The sequence below is a fragment of the Hemitrygon akajei genome, chromosome 2, assembly GCF_048418815.1.
Source record: "Hemitrygon akajei chromosome 2, sHemAka1.3, whole genome shotgun sequence".
NCBI lineage: Eukaryota > Metazoa > Chordata > Chondrichthyes > Myliobatiformes > Dasyatidae > Hemitrygon > Hemitrygon akajei.
Genome location: NC_133125.1, coordinates 162,445,476 through 162,464,861, shown reverse-complemented (window position 1 = coordinate 162,464,861; position 19,386 = coordinate 162,445,476). Strand labels below are relative to the sequence as shown.

The following is a 19,386-nucleotide window of genomic DNA, read 5'->3' as shown; positions in this document are numbered from 1 at the left end:
TGGCAGATCAACTGATGATCCCACTGATGATAGCACAGGACAGTTAACATCTTAGTCCACGTGTATTTTCAATTCCACTGAGAGGGTGGCGCAAGTGTGGAGTGAGCTGCCAGCCGAAGTGGTGGATGCAGGTTCAGTTGTAAAGTTCAAGAGAGAAGTTTGAAAAAGTTCATGGATGGACGGGTTATGGAGGGCTATTGTTGAGGTGCAAGTCATTGGGATGAGGCAGAAAATCAGCTCAGTACAGACTAGATGGGTTGATGGGCCTTTCTCTGTGCTGTAGTACTCTGAGTCGATGTCTCTACATCCCTGCTTGGGTGTGATCTTTCACGTGGATGTTTATAAACACCTGGCCACAGAAGATGCATTTATGATATTTGTAGTTACATTTTGAGTTATAGGGAGAATTTAACAGGATTGCATTTTGTTTTTTGAAATGTAAGATTTAGTGGTGTATAAAATCTTCAGGGGCATTAACAAGGTGAACTAGATACTTTTTTTCCAGGACAGAGGAACTTAAAATCTAAAGTAACAGAGTCATAGAAAAGTATGGTAAAGGCCCTTTGACCCATCTAGTCTGCACTAAACCATTTAAACTGCCTACTCCCATCCACCTGCACCGGGACAATAGCGCTCCATACCCCTGCCTTCCACCCATCTAACTAAATGTCTCTTAAGCATTGAAGTCGAGTTTGCATGCACCACTTGTGTTGGCAGCTTCTTCCACACGCTCACAGCCCTCTTAGTGAGTAAGTTCCCCCTTGTGTTTGCCTTAAAATTTTCACCCTTCACACTTAACCCATGACCTCCAGTTATAGTCCCACCCAACCTCAGTGGATAAAGCCTGCTTGCATTTACCCTATCTATACTCCTCAAAATGTTGTATATCTCCATCAAATCTCCCCTCAATCTTCTACATCTTCAATCTTTTGCATTGCTGTGTACCTGGGTTTTCAGAAGGCCTTTGCTAAGGCGCCACACACGAGGCTGCTTAACAAGCTACAACCCCATGGAATTACTGGACAGTTTCTAGCATGGTTAAATCAGTAACACACACAAAATGCTGGAGGGACTCAGCAGGCTAGGCAGCATCTGTGGAAAGGAGTACTGAAGACTTTTTGGACTGAGATCCTTCCTCAGAACTGGAGGAAAAGAGATGATGAGCTAGAGTTAGAAGGTGGGGGAGGGGAGGAAGAAACACAAGGTGATAGGTGAAACCGTAAGGGGGCAGGGGTGAAGTAAAGAGCTGGGGAAGTTGATTGGTGAAAGTGATACAGGGCTGGAGAAGGGGAATCTAATAGGAGAGGACAGAAGGCCCTGAAATAATAGAAAAGGGCGGGGAGCACCATAGGGAAGTGATGGGCAGATGAGGGAGGGAAAGGGGGATGGGAAGTGGTGAAGTTGAGGGTGGCATTATCAGAAGTTTGAGAAATCGATGTTCATGCCACCGGGTTGGAGATTACCCAGACAGAATATAAGGTGTTGTTCCTCCGACCTGGGTGCAGACAGTGGACTGACAAGTCAGAATGGGAATAGGAAGTGGAATTAGAATGGGCGGCCACTCAGCGATCCCACTTTTTCTGGCAGACGGAGAGTAGGTGCTTGCCGAAGCAATCTCCCGATCTGTATCAGGTCTCACCGATATACAGGAAGCCACACCGGGAGCACCGGATACAGTAGATGACACCAACAGACTCACAGGTGAAGTGTTGCCTCACCTGGAAGGACAGTTTGGGGCCCTGAATGGTGGTGAGGGAGGAGGTGTAGGGACAGGTGTAGCACTTGTTCCACTTACAAGGATAAGTAACAGGAGGGAGTTCAGTAGGGAGAGATGAATGGACAAGGAGTCACATAGCAAGCAATCCCTGCGGAAAGCAGAAAGTGGGGGAAGGGAGGGGAAGATGTGTTTGGCCGTGGGATCCTGTTGGAAATGGAGGGAGTTACAGAGAATTATGTGTGGGACGTGGAGGCTGGTGGGGTGATAGGTGAAGATAAGAGGAACCCTATCCCCGGTGGAGTGGCAGGAGGATCAGGTGAGGGCTGATAAGCGTGAAATGGAAGAGATGTGGTTGAGGGCAGTTTTGATGGTGGAGGAAGGAAAGCCCCTTTCTTTGAAGAAGAGGACATTTTCATTCTGGAATGAAAAGCCTTATCCAGAGAGCAGATGTGATAGAGATAGAGGAATTGAGAGAAGGAGATGGTGTTTTTACAAGAAACAGGGTGGGAAGAGGTAAAGTCCAGGTAGCTGTGAGAGTCCATGGGTTTATAACAGACATAAATAGGTAAGCACTCTCCAGAGACAGAGAGAGAGACAGAGAGATTGAGAAAGGGGAGGGAGGTGTGGGAAATAGACCAAGTAAATTTAACGGCAGGGTGGAAGTTGGAGGCAAAGTTGATGAAGTCGATGAAGTATGGTGGAAGATCCAGGTGTCAAGCATCACGAAGTGTGTGAAGTTGCCATAAGTAGGGAGAAGGTTCTTGGGAAACTGAAAAACCTGAAGGTAGATAAGTCACCTGGACCAGATGGTGTACACCCCAGTGGCTGAAGAGATTGTGGAGGCATTATTAATGATCTTTCAAAAATTACTAGATTCAGGATTGGTTCCAGAAGTCTGGAAAATTGCAAATGTCACTACACTCTTCAAGAATGGAGAGAGGCAGAACAAAAGAAACTCAAGGCCAGTTAGTCTGAACCTTAGTGGTTGGGAAGATGTTGGAGTCAATTTTTAAGGATGAGCTCTCAGGGTACTTGGAGGTACATGATAATATAGGCATAGTCAGCATGGTTTCTTCAAGGGAAAACCTTGCCTGTCAAATCTGTTGGAATGCTTTGAAGAAATAGCAAGCAGAAAGACAAAGGATGATTGGTTGATGTTGTGAACTTGGATTTTCAGAAGGCCTTTGACAAGTTGCCACACGTAAGGCTGCTTAACAAGCAACCATGGTATTACAGAAAAAAATTCTTGCATGGATAATACAGTGTCTGATTGGCAGGAGGCAAAGAGTTGGGAAAAAGGGAGCCTTTTCTGGTTGACTGCCAATGACTAGTGGTGTTCCACAGGGGTCTGTGTTTGGACCGATACTTTTTACGTTATACGTCAATGATTTTGATGATGGAATTGATGTTTTTTTTGCAAATTTTGCAGACAATATGAAGATAGGTGGAGGGGCAGGTAGTTTTGAGGAAGTAGAGAGGCTACAGAAGGACTGAGAATGGGAGAATGGGCAAAGAAATGGCAGATGGAATACAGTGTAGTCATGCACTTTGGTAGAAAAAATAAAAGGGTTGACTATTTTCTAAGTGGAGAGAAAATACAGAAACCTGAGGTGCAAGGGGACTTGGGAGTCCTTGTGCAGGATTCCCTAAAGGTTAATTTGCAGGTTGAGACTGTGGTGACGAAGGCAAATGCAATGTTAGTTTTCATTTCAAGAGGACTAGAATATAACAGCAAGGATGTAATGCTGAAGCTTCAGAAAGCACTGGTGAGGCCTCACTTGGAGTATTGTGTGCAGTTTTGGCCCCCTTATCTTAAAAAGGATGTGCTGAAACTGGAGAGGGCTCAAAGGAGAATCATGAAAGTGATACCAGGACTGAATGACTTGTCATATGAAAAGTGTTTGATGGCTCTGGGCCTGTATTCGCTAGAATTCAGAAGAATGAGGAGTGACTTCATTGAAACTGATCAAATAGTCAAAGGCCTTGATAGAGTGGATGTGGAAGGGATGCTTCCTATATTGGGAGAGTCTTTGAGCTCTGAACACAGCCTCAAAATAGAGGGACGTCCTCTTAGTATGGAGATGGGGAGGAATTCCTTCAGTCAGAGAGTGGTGAATCTATGGAATTCTTTGCACAGTCAGGTGTGGAGGCCGTCTTTATGCATATTTAAGGTAGAGGTTGATAGACTTTTGATTGGTTAGGGCATGAATTGATACGGGGAGAAGGCTGGAGTTTGGGGCTGAGAAGAATATTGGATCATCCATGATAAAACGGTGCTGCCATCTCGATAGGCCAAATGATCTAATTCTACCCCTACTGTATATCTGTATATGTTATTGTCTTATGGAGCTTCCAGAAGATATGGTTAAAAGACAAACTACATGGATTAGAGGGATTTGCAAGGATCGGGGCAAAGAAAAGAGCAATGAGACTATCCTGGTGGGTCCCATGGTTAACTGGGATAAGGTAGGCCCAAGGCCTGCTTTGTAGACTTTTTACCCCTGGAGCTTTGTTGCACATGCTTCGCAGTTTCACTCATGTAACCGGATGCTTGCAGACATCAGAGAATCAAACAGAATGGTCCAAGTACAATAAATATCTGTGAAACCACAAACTGTCAGACCAACATTTATGTAATCTTAAAAAACTGGTGACTCCCTTCACTACTGACATCAGGTTCTTGAACTGACTTCCTAACATTGTCTCAGACTATTTCTTTCTCTCCCCCTCACTCTCTCTCTCTCTCTCTCTCCCCCTCACTCACTGTCACTCTCTCTCTCTCTCTCCCCCCCACCTCTACCTTCACTAATATTGTTACACTTATTTTCCTAATATTTCATGCACCTTTAAGTTATATATAATTTTTGTTCTGTAAAGGCACTTAACCGATGGTCTCATCCGGACCCTCAACACCACCTCTCCAGTCAAAGAAGGCACAGCAGCATCTCCACTCCCTGCCAACCCCCCCCCCCCCCCCCACCCCACCGCTCAATTTTAACTGATTATTACAGGAACAGCATGAAGGAAGCCCGAACCAGCTGCATCATTGTCTGGTATGGAAACTGCAACTCACCTCAACACAAATCACTACACAGGATTGCGAGGACTGCCGGGAGGATCACTGGGGTCTCTCTCCCATCCTCATAGATATGTATCAGGAGCTCTGTGCACGCATTGTCAGTGATTCCTCACGTCCATCCAACAATCTCTTTGGCCCATTACCATCAAGCGGGAGGTACCGGAGCATTGGTTCAAAGTTTAAAAGTTAAAATTTATTAATTTTATATGTATACCATAAATATACCATGTACAACCTTGAGACACATCATCTTGCAGGCACTCACAAAACAGAAACACGATAGAATTCACTAAAAAACACACGCGCACACACACACACACGCACGCGCACACACACACACACACACACACACACACACACACACACACACACACACACACACACACACACACACACACACACACACACACACACACACACACACACACACACACACACACACACACACACCCAGATCGCCGAATATTTGCAAAAGAGGACAAATCGTGCAAATAGTACAAAAGAAGTATATGAAGCTCATGGAACGTGAACTGCTGAGTGCAGAGCTGCAGCACGCGCTCGGCACTGAGGTGAGTGAAGCCCGACGGCTGCAGAGCAAACACTGCCCCCGAACCTGGCAGCGCGGGACCCAAGACTCCTGTGATGGTCGTAGCAAGACAGAGGGAGACAGATCAAACGCAGGCAGACAGCGCTGAACACCCACCTGTTCGCTCTCTGCTCTCATCTTCGATGATTTTAATCTTGCTCGATGGTTTAATCGGCACGGAATAATGGAGCCGACCACGGGATCATCTTAAGTGAGTGGTTGCCAACGCTCTCAGTGCCAGGAGGACCAAGGAGCTGATTATTGACTACAGAAGGAGGAAACCAGAGGTCCGTGATCTGAAGCTCATCGTGGAATCGGAGCATGAGAGAATCAGCAACTTTAAGTTCCTAGGTGTTAGCATCGCAGCTTATCAGTCCTGAGCCTGGCACAGAAGTGCTATTAGGAAAAGAGCTCGGCAGGACCTCTACTTCCTTAGCAGATTGCAAAGATTCTGCATGACATTTAAAACTGGCCAACTTCTCCAGATGTGTGGTAGGGAGAATATTGTCTGGCTGGTTCACGGCCTGGTGTGCAAACACCAATGCCCTTGAGTGCAACACCCTAGAAGAAGAGTAGTGGGTAAGGCCCAGTCCACCACGGGTAAAGCCCTCCCACAACTGGGCACATCTACAGGAACCACATCCTAGGAAAGCAGCATCCATCGTGAAGGTGCTCCACAGCCCAGGCCATGCTCTCGTCTTTCTGCTGCCATCACGAAGATTGTACAGAAGCCTCAAGACCCACACCAGCAGGTTCAGGAATAGTTATTAACCCTCAACCATCAGGGTCTTCAACCAGAGGGAATAACTCCATTCAACTTCATTTGCACAGTCACTGAACTATTCCTACATCCTATGGACTCACTTTCAAGGGCTGTTCATCTTCTATTCTCTATATTTATTATTTATTTACTGATTATTATTCTTTTGTATTTGGCACATTGCCATCTTTTTTTTCACACTGCTCTTTGTCCGTTGTGTTGGGTGTGGTCTTTCACTAATTCTATTCTGTGTATGACTGTAAGGAAATGAAACTCCAGGTTGTACATTGTTACGAACCCGTGGACCGTGGACTCAGTTTAAGTAAGTGCCTAAGGGAGGCAGGACTATGCCGTCAGTCACAGGCTGACAGCGCTAAGCATAAGAGAGAGAGAGAGAGAGAGAGAGCGATCTGCAGACAGGCAGTCAGCCAGTCAAGAGAGAGAGAGACTGGAAAAGCTGATAGCAGCTGTCGCAGCAGAGGCTTGGAACTCTCCCCTGCCCACAAGGGTGGGTTGATCATTGGCACACAGAACCACAATGAACATGTGTGACTGTCAGTTCGTATAATCCATAGGAGCAGATTTTGTTTGGGATATCCTGGCGTGGTAATGCACTTGAAGACAATATCCCTGTGACAAGTCACTTTCGGTGATAATTCCTATGTGGATTTGGAACGACAGCAGATAAGATCAACGGCGATTTTGATCTCGTTTCCAGCGTGGAACCTGTGGAATACTTCGCACTTACCTTTTCTCTACATTGACCCTGGATTACAAATATCTCTCTCCTATCATTTATTCCCTGGATGAACTGAACTTCCCTACTTTACCATCCCAAGACTCTAAACCTGTGTCGATAGTTTGGGAGTTATATTTACACATATATATATACATACCACTGTTAACTTACCTTTATTTCATTAGACAGACAGACAGACAGACAGACATACTTTATTGATCCCGAGGGAAATTGGATTTCATTACAGTCGCACCAACCAAGAATAGTGTAGAAATATAGCAATATAAAACCATAAATAATTGAATAAGTAAATAAGTCCAGCACCAGCCTATTAGCTCAGGGTGTCTGACACTCCGAGGGAGGAGTTGTAAAGTTTGATGGCCACAAGCAGGAATGACTTCCTATGATGCCCAGTGTTACATCTCGGATTACTATACTTACAATAAATTACTATATTATAAGTAGCTACTAATAAAGATAATGGTTTTAACATCAAAACCAGACTCCAGTGTGAACTCTATTGCTGCTGGTTCATTTCTAAAATGTTACAGTCCATAACAATATTGTAACAAATATGTACATAGATACTTTATTGATTCCAAAGGAAATTACAATGTCACAGTAGTATTACGAGTGCACAGATATATAAATATTAGAAGAGAAATATGAAAGAATAACAAATAACTTATCTTAAACAGTCTAAAAGGAGGTGATAATTAATCGACTTTCTATTTTACTTTCTACTGTCAGGCCTTGACATCCACTCCCAGCAATAGTGACCCTGGATGTATCTACGGTCTCGAGAGTCGAGTTTGTCAAATCCCCCAGAAGATCATAACAGCACCACATTCTATGGTTATCATAAGTTCCGGTGTATAAGCCAAGAATTTGGCCCTAAATTTTGGTCCTAAAATCAGGGAGTTGACTTATACAGAGGGTGGCAACTTTGGAAAAACAAATACATGGAAGACAGGTCATATTTATTGGCTGTTTTTGAGTCAAATTGGTTCCACTGTCGACGCATGAATTCTTTGGTTTGTTTAAACTCACATCTCGTGGCTGGAGTGCGGAGATCAAACCACCGGGGATGACTGCAATGTCCGTATTTTCAGCTTCCGATGCTGCTTTTGTCTCACCTGACAAGTGCGCTTTGAACATGTCCCAGATAAGTAGTGACTTTTCCTTCCTGAAACCATCGGGATGTCAACACCACACCTCTGTAACCCTCTTCAAGCACCCCGCTTCATCCATCCAGCAGCGTTCTTGAACGTATACAACACCCGCGGAATTTTCTGAGAAATCTTTGTCTTTTGTCTCAACACAAGATCACATCTATTCATAAATAGGGTGCACCAACTTCACGTAGCTTTGAAATTTTCGCTGACCTCACGGTGTTTTTCAACACTTGAACTTGAATCATTTCTCTGGTAACAATGTATCCGGACGATCGCTGGTGATTCACCCACTCTAAAACTTTTCTTCCAGTTCTCGCCACTGGCATGTTTTCCCGCGGTTTGCACATTTCATCTTTTGGCATTTCCCTCAGCGTGTCCTCTGCCTTTCTCCACTCTCTCACAATCTCTCGTTTACACTACACTTCTTAGCAGCTGCAGAATTATTCGTTCCTTTAGCAAAATCAACAACCTTCAGCTTGAAGCCAGCATCATATCGCACTTGTTTTAATCTTTTGTACATGGTGGTCGCAAACTCAATACTGAATACAAGTACTGATCCCGCCACCCCGTGTTATGTTTTAACGAGATTGCGATGGGCGCTAAATGGTTTCACAGGGCTTACATTTCAGAGGATTATTTTCCATTGGAAACCTAATCCAAAATTTCTGTCCCTGATTTATTTATTTAGAATTCGCCTATAATGCTCTACAATGTGTAGGCCTGTTTTCTTAGCAGGTACTGGTTCACAAAATTTCCAGGGTCCGGATCCGGTAAAGCTGAGTACCGACATGTGAGATATTGTGATCTTTTCTGGTTAAATCAATAACCTCTACTAAAGGGGTTGGCTTATACAAAGGTAAAATGAAAAAGTCACTTTTTTAACCTTGAAAATGGGGGTCACCTTATATGCTGGGTGGGTTTATACTCCAGAATATACGGCAGTTCAAAAAATACATACTTCAAAGGGAAGTTTCAGGCTGCAGACTGCTGCTGTATTAAGCACCATGGGCCTGTGTACCTTGATTTGTTAACTGTTGTTTTATCTAGAGTCATTGAACCCTTGTGCTTTCTGTTTAATCTTTTCAAGTTTATTGAGCTCAGATGGGCTTTCTGCCTACTGTGGTTAACGCTTATTGTAGAGTCCTTGTGTTTCGAGAATGATTCATCCTGCAGTGTCGTTCAGTGAAGCCATCAACGTTCTGTTGGAATTCCTATGACTGAACTCTTGTTTCTGCCTCTGGGATTCTGTCCTTCCTCCACACATTGGTTAAGTTGTTTATTAGCACATACAGGGAGAGTAGAACCCTGCCTAAAGTGGACTCAACAGACAATCCACAGTGGCTTGGTCAATGGTTAGCTGGAGGTGAAGGTGCCTTCTTCTCTCAGTGCTTGAACCGAGGTTACGTTCTGAGTTTCTAAAGGCTGTCTTCTGAGTTTCTCAAGATCACATTCTGAGTCAACACTCCGACCTTCTCCAGTCCATGTTCTAAGCTGTCAAGTTTTTCTGGGCTTTCCATAGCCCTTCAAGTTTCTGGGGACTATTCCATTTGCAAATCTTATGCAATGTTCCCAAGCTTACCAGCCCGGTCTCAGATTCCCCAGGGCTCTCTGGAGAGTCAGGTGCCAACCTTAGAGAGGTGGTGCTACGGAACAGAAAAGCCAGCAGTGGGTCGCTACAGTGCAGTAGAGCTTTGTGACGAATTGGCATTTAGGAATTGATTAGCAATTAAAGGACAGCAGGGCCAAGTGCATCTGCTGGCGTCTGAGTCAGCAGAGTCAGAGTGGTGAGGCTTCAGTCAGAGGAAGCAAAGAAAAGAAAAGGTCAAGATTAAGTTTTCTCCCCCTTCTCTTCTTTATATCTGAGCAGCTAGGACAGTAGAGATCCCAGATAAGATAGCGAAATGATCCTCTTGTAGGATGTGGAAAGGCAGGGAGACCTCCAGTGTCCCTGATGTCTACAACTGTGAGACATGCATCCAGCTGCAGCTGCCAACAATCACACTATGGAGTTGGGGCTGGAACTGGATGAACTCCAGATGATTCAATAGACTGAGGGGGTGATAGATAGGATACATAGAGAGGTAGTTACACCCAAGGTGCAGAACACAGGAAGCTAGCTGACAATCAAGAAGGGGAAAAGGTTTAAGGAGCCAGTGAAAAGTACCTCTGTGGCTATTCCACTCAACAACTGGTATATCTCTTTGGATACTGTTGCCCCCCCCCCCCCAATACTGTTAGGGTGTTGACCTAACAGAGGAAAGTCATTGTGGTTGGGTCTCTAGAACTGAGCCTGGCTCTGTGTCTCAGAAGGGAAGAGGGGAGAAAAGACTGTGTGGTGGTGATAGGGGATTTGTTAGTTAGGGAAACGGACAGGAGGTCCTGTGGGCGAGAATGAGATTCCCATACGGTATGTTGCCTGCTAGGTGCCAGCGTCCAAGGGTATCTCAGCATTGTTAGGTGGGAGGGTGAACAGTCAAAAGTTGTGGTCCATGTGGGTGCCAATGACACGGGTAGGACAAGTGACAAGGTTCTGCACAGAGAGTTCAGGGCGTTAGGTGCTATGTTAAAGAGCAGGCCTCCAGGGTGTGGTCTCAGGATTGCTACCCATGCTATGTGCTAATAGAGCAAACATTGAAGGGAAGTTAGAGGATTGGGAAGATTTTAAAAACCAATAGAAGGCAACTAAAAAAGGCATCAAGCAGTTAAAGATGGAATTCAAAATGAAGCTAGCCAGTAATATTAAAGAGGATACCAAGAAGTTTATTCAGATATATAAAGTGTGAAAGTGAGACAAGAGTGCATATTAGACCACTGGAAAATGATGCTGGAGAGGCAGTAATGGGGGACAACAAAATGGCAGATGACCTGAATAAGTATTTTGCATTGGCCCTCCCTGTGGGAGACATTAGCAGTATGGTAGAAGATCCAACTATCAGGGATCATGAAGTGTGTGAAGTTGTCATAACTAGAGAGAAGGTTCTTGGGAAACTGAAAGGCCTGAAGGTAGATATGTCACCTGGACCAGATAGTGTACAACTTAGGGTTCTGAAAGAAGTGGCTGAAGAGAAGGTGGAGGCATTAGTAATGATCTTTCAAGAATCACTAGATTCTGGAAGACTGGAAAATTGCAAATGTTGCTCCACTCTTCAAAAAGGGAAAGAGGTAGAACAAAGGAAACTATAGGCCAGTTAAACCTGACCTCAGTGGTTCAAAATATGTTGGAGTCGACTTTTAAGGATTAAGTCTGAGAGTACTTGGAGGCACTTGATAAAATAGGTCACAGTCAGCGTGCTTTCCTCAAGGGAAAATCTAGCCTGACAAATCTGTTGGAATGCTATGAAGAAATAACAAACAGGATAAACAAAGGAGAATCAGTTGATGCTGTGTACTTGGATTTTCAGAAGGCCTTTGACAAGGTGCCACACCTGAGGCTGCTTAACAAGCTACAAGCCCATGGTATTACAAGAAGGATTCTTGCATGGATAAAGCAGTGGCTGATTGGCAGGAGGCAGAGTGGGAATAAAGGGAGCTTTTTCTGGCTGGCTGCCAGGGACTAGTGTTCCATTGAGATCTGTGTTGGGACTGATTCTTTTTACTTTGTATGTCAATGATTTGGCTGATGGAATTGATTACTTTGTTGCAAAGTTTACAGATGAGATGAAATTAGGTGGAGGAGCAGGTAGTTTTGAGGAAGTTGAGAGGCTACTCAAGGTTTAGTTAGTCCTGACAAAGGGTCTCACCCCGAAATGTCGACTGTGCTTCTTCCTATAGATGCTTACAAACACACTGGAGGAACTCAGCAGGTCGGGCAGCATCCGTGGAAATGAGCAGTCAATGTTTCGGGCCGAGACCCAGTCCTGACGAAGGATCTCGGTCCAAAATGTTGACTGCTCGATTCCCCGGATACTGCCCGACCTGCTGAGTTCCTCCAGCATGTTTGTACATGTTGATCTGACCACAGCATTGCAGTGTACTTTGTGTTTCCTATAGATGCTGCCTGGCCTGCTGCATTCCACCAGCATTTTGTGTGTGTTGCCAGTAGTATTATACTGTGTACTTTTTCCCTTGTATCGTACATGCAAATTGTCATTTGTTAATTTATTTGTGGTAATATTACGTTATGTGTATGAGTTACATAGATTGTACTGTGTCATGTACCTTGGTCCAGAGGAATGCTGTCTCATTTGACAGTAGACATATGTACAGTTGAATGACAATAAACTTGAACTTGTCGGTGGTACTGGGCAGAGTATGCTTCTGGGTATCTTGAGATTTAGAGATTTAGAGGGACTGCAGAAGAGGCCCTTCAAAACCAACAAGCACCAACCGCACATTTATACCCACGTGACCAATTAGCCCACTAATGTGTATGTCTTGGGAAGTGGGAGGAGACCAGAGCACATGGAGAAACCCGTGCGGACATAGGGAGAACGTACAAACTCCATACAGAGTACCGCAGAATTGAACCCGAATCACTGGCCCTGTAATAACGTTAGCTTATCATGACAGCGCTGTGTCACACCGAGCATGTTCCCAAAGGAAGACTCACACCCATAAACAAACAAGCCATTGTAGCTACTCGCCCTTTCCGGCACAATTTCCACTTTATCAGAATCATCTGGGAGATTGCACAAGATACAGAAAATCTCCCTGCACTTCTGCGGTTAACCACAGGTTTACCAGTTTCACCATAAAACTGAAGATCAGCCTTGCTGAAGTCAGACTCATAAGCTCCACTCCAGCAGTCCCGGAATTTGGAGAACGTCATTTGGAACAAGGATCAGGAGAATCTTCTTCAGGTGGTGTGCCTGCGCAGCTCTCTGTCACAGATAGCACTGGTGACCAAGCAGTGGTCACAGTGTTTGGTAGTGGGGGGCAGGGGTGGTTCTATTTCTTAACGCTAAAGAGATCAGAGTATTTGGAAAGAATGTGGGAAGTGAGGCCATGACTGTATTGAATACTCTTGATTCTGGTCCTTCAGGAGCTCTAGAGAAGCATGGAACATTGAACATGCAAATGGTACATCGAACATGTAACATAGAAGAGCAGAGCACAGGGACAGACCCTTCACTCCACAATGCCTATGCTGACCATAATGCCAATCTAAATTCATCCCATCGCCCTACTCAAGATTCAAATCCTTCCTTCCCCTGCCTGCTTATGAATTTATCTAACACTGTCTTGAATGTTGCAGTTGCCTCTGCTTCTATCCCCTTCCCTGGCAGGCACCTACCACACTCTATTTGTAGAAAATCCTGACCTGCACGTCTCCTTTAAACATTCCCCCCTCCTGTCCTCTAGTATTTGACATTTCTGCCCTGGACACAAGTCATTTCCAGTACACAAGTGTAGAGAAAAATGAAATAATTGTTACGTTGGATCCAATGCAGCAAAAATAAAGAATCAATTAGATAAAGGACACAAATAATAAAAAACACAATCAATATAAATAGAAGGATTTTAATCTCTGGAGTTGTGTAATGAGATAGGTGATGCACCATCAATAACTCACGCTGAGACTTAGGAAGCGAGATATCGGCTTTTACTGACTGGAAGAATAAACAACACTACATCCTGGGGAAAACGAGGGAGAGCAGCAGCCCACAGTCGCCTTTATACAGGGGTCTGTGGGAGAAGCCACAGGAGCAGTCAGCAGGGTCTGTGGGAGGAGCCACAGGAGCAGTCAGACAGGTATATCTAGTTCACTACAATAGGTTAAAGAGTACACTGTAGCTCGTGAACAGCAGTGTGGTAGTGTTTAGTAAACACAAAGATGCAGTGTTGGTACTGCTTAGGTTTCCTGTGGTATTAGAGAAAGATAGAAGCATCAGGTTTCATCATTGTGAAAGGGACAGACCGCAACAGAACTGGCTCTAGCCTACAAGCTCCACAGTCCTTGTACCTTAAACTTAGTAAATGGTTCCACATTATCTGAATTGCCTATGATATTGCACAATCTATTGGATACCCCCTTCATGTTCGCTATTTTAAGTTCACCACCATCCTAACAACACTGAAAGTTACTCTTGCTGGTACAATGCTGGGCTTTAGAACATAGAATATAGAAATCTACAGCACATTACAGGCCCTTCAGCCCACAACGTTGTGCCGACCATGTAACCTAATCCAGAAATTGCCTAGAATTACTCCCCACCATGGCCCTCTATCTTTCTAAGCTCCATGTAACCTATCTGAGAGTCTCTTAAAAGACCTGATTGCATCTGCCTCCACCATTGACACTGGCAATGCATTCTACGCACCCACCACTATCTGTGCGAAAAATGTACCCCTGACAACCCCTCTGTAACTGCTTCCAAGCACCTTAAAACTATGCCCTCTCATGTTAGCCATTTCAGCCCTGAGAAAAAGCCTCCAGCTATCCACACGATCAACACCTTTTATCATCTAATACACTTCTATCAGGTCCTATATGTACTTCACAAATGCCACGTAGACAACATTCACTGCCTTGCCTTCATCAACCTTCCTGGTAACTTCATTGAGAAACTCTATAAGATTAGTTAGATGCAACCTACCATGCATGAAGCCATGCTGACTATTATTAATCAGTACAAATACTGATATATCCCGTCCCTAAGAATATCTTCCACTAGGCATACCGGCCTATAATTTCCTGTTTAATTTTAAAGCCTTTCTTAAACAGCAGAACAAAAAATTGGCCTTCCTCCAGTCCTCTAGTACCTTGGTTGTCAGGTCTTGAGGGTTTTTCCCATCCTAATTTAACTGAAGATATCAAACACCTCCTCTTCTTTCACACACAAAGTGCTGGAGAAACTCAGCAGGCCAGGCAGCATCTGTGGAAAAAAATTACGGTCCGCGCGTCAAGCTGAGACACTGACTGTACTTTTATTCCACAGGTGCTGCCTGGCCGACTGAGTTCCTCCAGCATTCTGGGCGTGTTGTTTGGATTTCCAGCATTTGCAGCTTGTCACTGGTTTATCACCTCCTCTTTAATCTGTACAGGGTCCATGAAGTTGATGCTGCCTTGCCTCACTTCTACAGACTCTGTATCTGTCCCCAGATGCAAAGAATCCATTTACGATCTGCCAGATCTCTTTTGGCTCCACACATGGATTATCATTCTGATCTTCCAGAGGAGCAACTTTGTCCCTTGCAGTCCTTTTGCTCTGAACGTATCTGTAGAATGCCTTGCCTTGTCTGCTGGGGCAACCTCATGCCACCCCTTAGCCCTGGTAATTTCTCTCTTAAATGTTCGCTTGCATTTCTTATGCTCCATAAGTATCACATTTGTCCCCACCCCCTGCAGCTCTAGTCTAACCACCACCGTGCAGCACGAGCAAACATTCCGGCTAGGATTCCAAGTCAGCTGCAAGCTTTCTCTTCTGTAGGTGTACCACCTGCCCCAGAATGAGTCCAATGATCCAAGAATCTGATGCCCTCCCCCCTACACCAACTCCTTAGCCATGTGTGAAACTGTATAATCTGTCTATTTCTGGCCTCATTAACATATGGTAGCAGAACCAGACATTGTCACAGGTGTGGGTAAGCTACTGGGGAACTGAACGGATTGTTTTGATTAGCCAAGCTATCGATGGTCTTACTGCTCGGGTGTGTAAATGGTGGACTCCAAAGAACTGGTGAACAAGAGGGTAAAGAGTGTGAACTACTGGGGAAACTAGACCAGGGACAGAGCAAGGAGGAGTGACTATCTGGGCAAAGGGGCAAGGTTAGCATTGCCAACCTGTTCTCTCACATTAATATAATGAGAATGAGCATTGGAGATGTGTTGTGGCTTGTTTCCAAGCTGAGTCAAATAGAAAGGCGACTGCTATCATGGTGAAGATACACAAATACAATGAAAGTGACTGGTGGTTTGGGACGTGGTGTGATTTGTCCTGTGCTGTGTCATTCTACGAGTCGAAAGTAAAAAGACAAATTATTACACCTAGTGCACAAGGGATTCTGCAGATGCTGAAACTCCACAAGCCAGGCAGCATCTCTGGATGTAAGTAAGAGAACGCAAATGCATGGAGACTCAAAATGGAGGGGAAAGTCCAGATGAAAGATCTTGGCTGGAGACGTTGACTGTGTATTTTGCTCTGGAGGTGCTCCAGCATTTTGTGCATGTGTTATAAGACCATAAGTTATAGGAGCAGAAGTAGGCCATTCAGCCCATCGAGTCTGCTCCGCCATTTGCTCATGGGCTGATCCAATTCTTCCAGTCATCCCCACTGCCCTGCTTTCACCCCATCCCCTTTGATACCCTGGCTAATCAAGAACCTATCTATCTCTGCCTTAAATATACCCAATGACTTGGCCTCCACAGCCACTCGTGGCAACAAATTCCACAGATTTGCCACCCTCTGACTAAAGTAATTTCTCCACATCGGTGTTCTAAATGGACTCCCTTCAATCCTGAAGTTGTGCCCTCTTGTCCAAGACTCCCCTACCATGGGAAATAACTTTGCCATATCTAATCTGTTCAGGCCTTTTAACATTCGGAATGTTTCTATGAAATCCCCCCATTCTCCTGTACTCCAGGGAATACAACCCAAGAGCTGCCAGACAGTTCTCATTTGGTAACCCTTTCATTCCTGGAATCATTCTCATGAATCGTCTCTGAACCCTCTCTAATGTCAGTATATCCTTTCTAAAATAAGGAACCCAAAACTGCACACAATACTCCAAGTGCGGTCTCACGAGTGCCTCATCATCACATCCCTGGTCTTACATGCCCTTAAACTCTCTTCTCACCTCCGGATCATTGCACAACACTCAAACCAGCACATCTGATCCCCTAGTGGCCTCAACAACAAGCTGTTCTAAAAAGCCATCTCTTAGACATTCTACAAATTCTCTCTCGAGGTCCAGTACTGACCTGGGTTTCCCAATCCACTTTCATGTTAAAATCCTCAACTATTATCATGACATTGACCTTCTGACATGCCTTTTCTATCTCCTGCTATAATTTGTAATGTACATCCGGGCTGTTGCTTGGAGGCTTGTATAGAACTGCCATTAGAGTCCTTTTACACCTGCCATTTCTTAACTCAACCCATAAAGACTCTACACCTTCCGATTCTATGTCATCCCTTTCTAATGATTTAATATTATTTCTTATAAACAAGGTCACACCAACCCCCTATCTACTAACCTATCTTTCCGATACACTGTATATCCCTGGATATTCAGCTCCCAATGACAGCCATCCTTTAGCCAAGTTTCAGAAATGGCCACCACATCATAGTTGCCAATCTGCAGCTGAATTTCAAAGATGTCCACTTTATTTCTTATGCGTGTATTCAACTATTACACTTTCAGTTCAATATTTGTTGCTTTCTGTTTTAACTGCACCACACCTCAATCGCCTAGTAACTCACCCCACTGACTGTGGTTATGCCTCATCTCCTGCCTGTCCTTTCTATCATCTGTTGCACACTATCTTAGATTTATTTCTGTTTTCCCCTTCCTCAGCCCTATCACTCCGGTTCCCATCCCCCTGCCAAATTAGTTTAAATCCTCTCTAACAGCTCTATTAAACCTGCCTGCTAGGATATTGGTCCTCTTTGGGTCGGTTCTTTTTTAGTACAGGTTTTACCTCCCCCAGAAGAGGCCCCAATGATTCAGGAATCTGAAGCCCTGCCCCTTATCAACAGCGTTGTGTGCAGGGACCCGATACGTCAGATTTTAGCCTCTCAGATATAACAATGTCGTGGGAAATTCCAGATAGTTCACAAAGTAGTTAACGACAGCGGCTAACTGTATTCACGGGGTTTTAAACATCCTACCGTGAACGGCCTCCGGGCGCTGCAGAGTCCCCAGCACGGGACACTTGTCGAGGACAGCATCGAAGAAAACTTCTTATTGATCAGGACGCCCAGCTCTCGCCACGCATTTCTTTTCCCACGGCACAATCTCACGGTAAGTCCGTCAGCAGCCATTCGCCGTCCTGGGGTGCTGTTCGGGTGAGTGAAGTGTTACGGGTGCATCAGTCGCGAGTTTCTGCGTGCACCGTGCCTTGGCTGTAGCTGCAGTTCAGCCCTCTCCTGATCTCCGAGCACCTGGCGTGGAAGGAAGGTGAGTCAGCTCGTGAAGGAGAGCCTCCTGGTCTGTTTGCTCCCGGTCCTGGCCGAAGTGGTCCTTCACTGGCCCGTGCCCGGGACTTCCTGGAGAGGGGGCACACGGTGCAGGGGCAGACCCGAGGGGCCGAATGGTCTCAACGCAACATGGAATCAAGCTCTTAGGCTCCATCCATGGTGCCCACCAAGCTATTCTCCGTGTTCAGCCCCCTCCCATCCGTGTCCACTTGCTTCGGGGGATGGGGGTGCGAGGGGCAGCAGTGCGCTTTCAATAAGGAGGATGTTTTAATCGCCCCCGATGAAAATATTTGCAAATATTCTGGCGCAAATGGTGTAAACGGATCTCTTTTGACATAGGTGTGGGGGTGACGGTGGGTGTATATTGGGCGGACTCGCTGATGTTTTCGTTTAAAATATTTAAATGAAAGTGGTGTGACTAAAAACATTATTTTTTTCAATACGCTATCTCTTGAGTTCGCTGCGGGTAGAGAGATGTTACTTGTGGAATGCTTCCATTTGGTTTACCATCTCCTCTGCGGAATCGGTTTCTGTAAAGATCTCTACCAAAAGCAGAAACTTATGAGTTGAGTTGGCAATGCTCTGGCGAGAACGGGTTGCACGGCGGCAGATTAAAATGAGGCAGGTTGTTGTTTGAAGAAGTCCCAGGGAGATGGGACGGGATCCACGCAGTAACGGGGCGTCTTTTCTCAGCCAGTTTCTACTTTATTACAGACGGCGGTCGGTTTTGGTTCAGGTTGCAGGCGGACTAGCTGGCAATTTGGGGTGCAATTCATGTGAGCTGCCGACCTGTCACATCCGATTCGCTGTAACTTTCATTGACAAGGTTTCAAAAACAGAGACGAATGGCTTTAGTATAGATGCGCCGAATGCACTAATATCACTCCAATAGTACTAAGGCCTCCTAGCATATCAGATCACATATGTGCACAAGTTTAAAGTTCAAAGTAAATTTAATATCAAGGTACCAATATATCACCATATGCTACCTTAGATTAATTTTTGCAGGCATTTACAGGAAAATAAAGAAATACAATATAATATATTAAAAATATACATAAACAACGACTGACAAACAACCAATGTGCAGAATAAGACAGACTGTGCAAATAAAAATATAAAGAAATAATGTTACAGAGTCCTTGAGAGTGACTCTGTGGGTTGTGGAATGTGTCAGAGTTGAGTTGAGGTGAGTGAAGTTATCCGCGCCGGTTCAGGAGCCTGACGGTAGTGGGGAATAACTGTTCCTGA

At 44.9% G+C, this 19,386-nt stretch overlaps 1 protein-coding gene across 3 annotated transcripts in view; it reads left to right on the top strand.

Moving 5' to 3' along the window:
- Window positions 1–17,697: 17,697 nt before the first annotated feature.
- The window catches only part of LOC140717532 (SLAM family member 9-like), a 54,226-nt gene continuing 52,537 nt past the window's right edge, over window positions 17,698–19,386 (top strand). For 2 of the 3 annotated variants that reach the window (XM_073031109.1, XM_073031144.1), the window contains exon 1: window positions 17,698–17,959. The gene's annotated coding sequence lies outside the window, so the exon portion shown is untranslated. Of the gene's footprint in view, window positions 17,960–18,016; window positions 18,116–19,386 lie in introns of those variants that run through there. The other variant, XM_073031129.1, reaches the window with a different exon arrangement.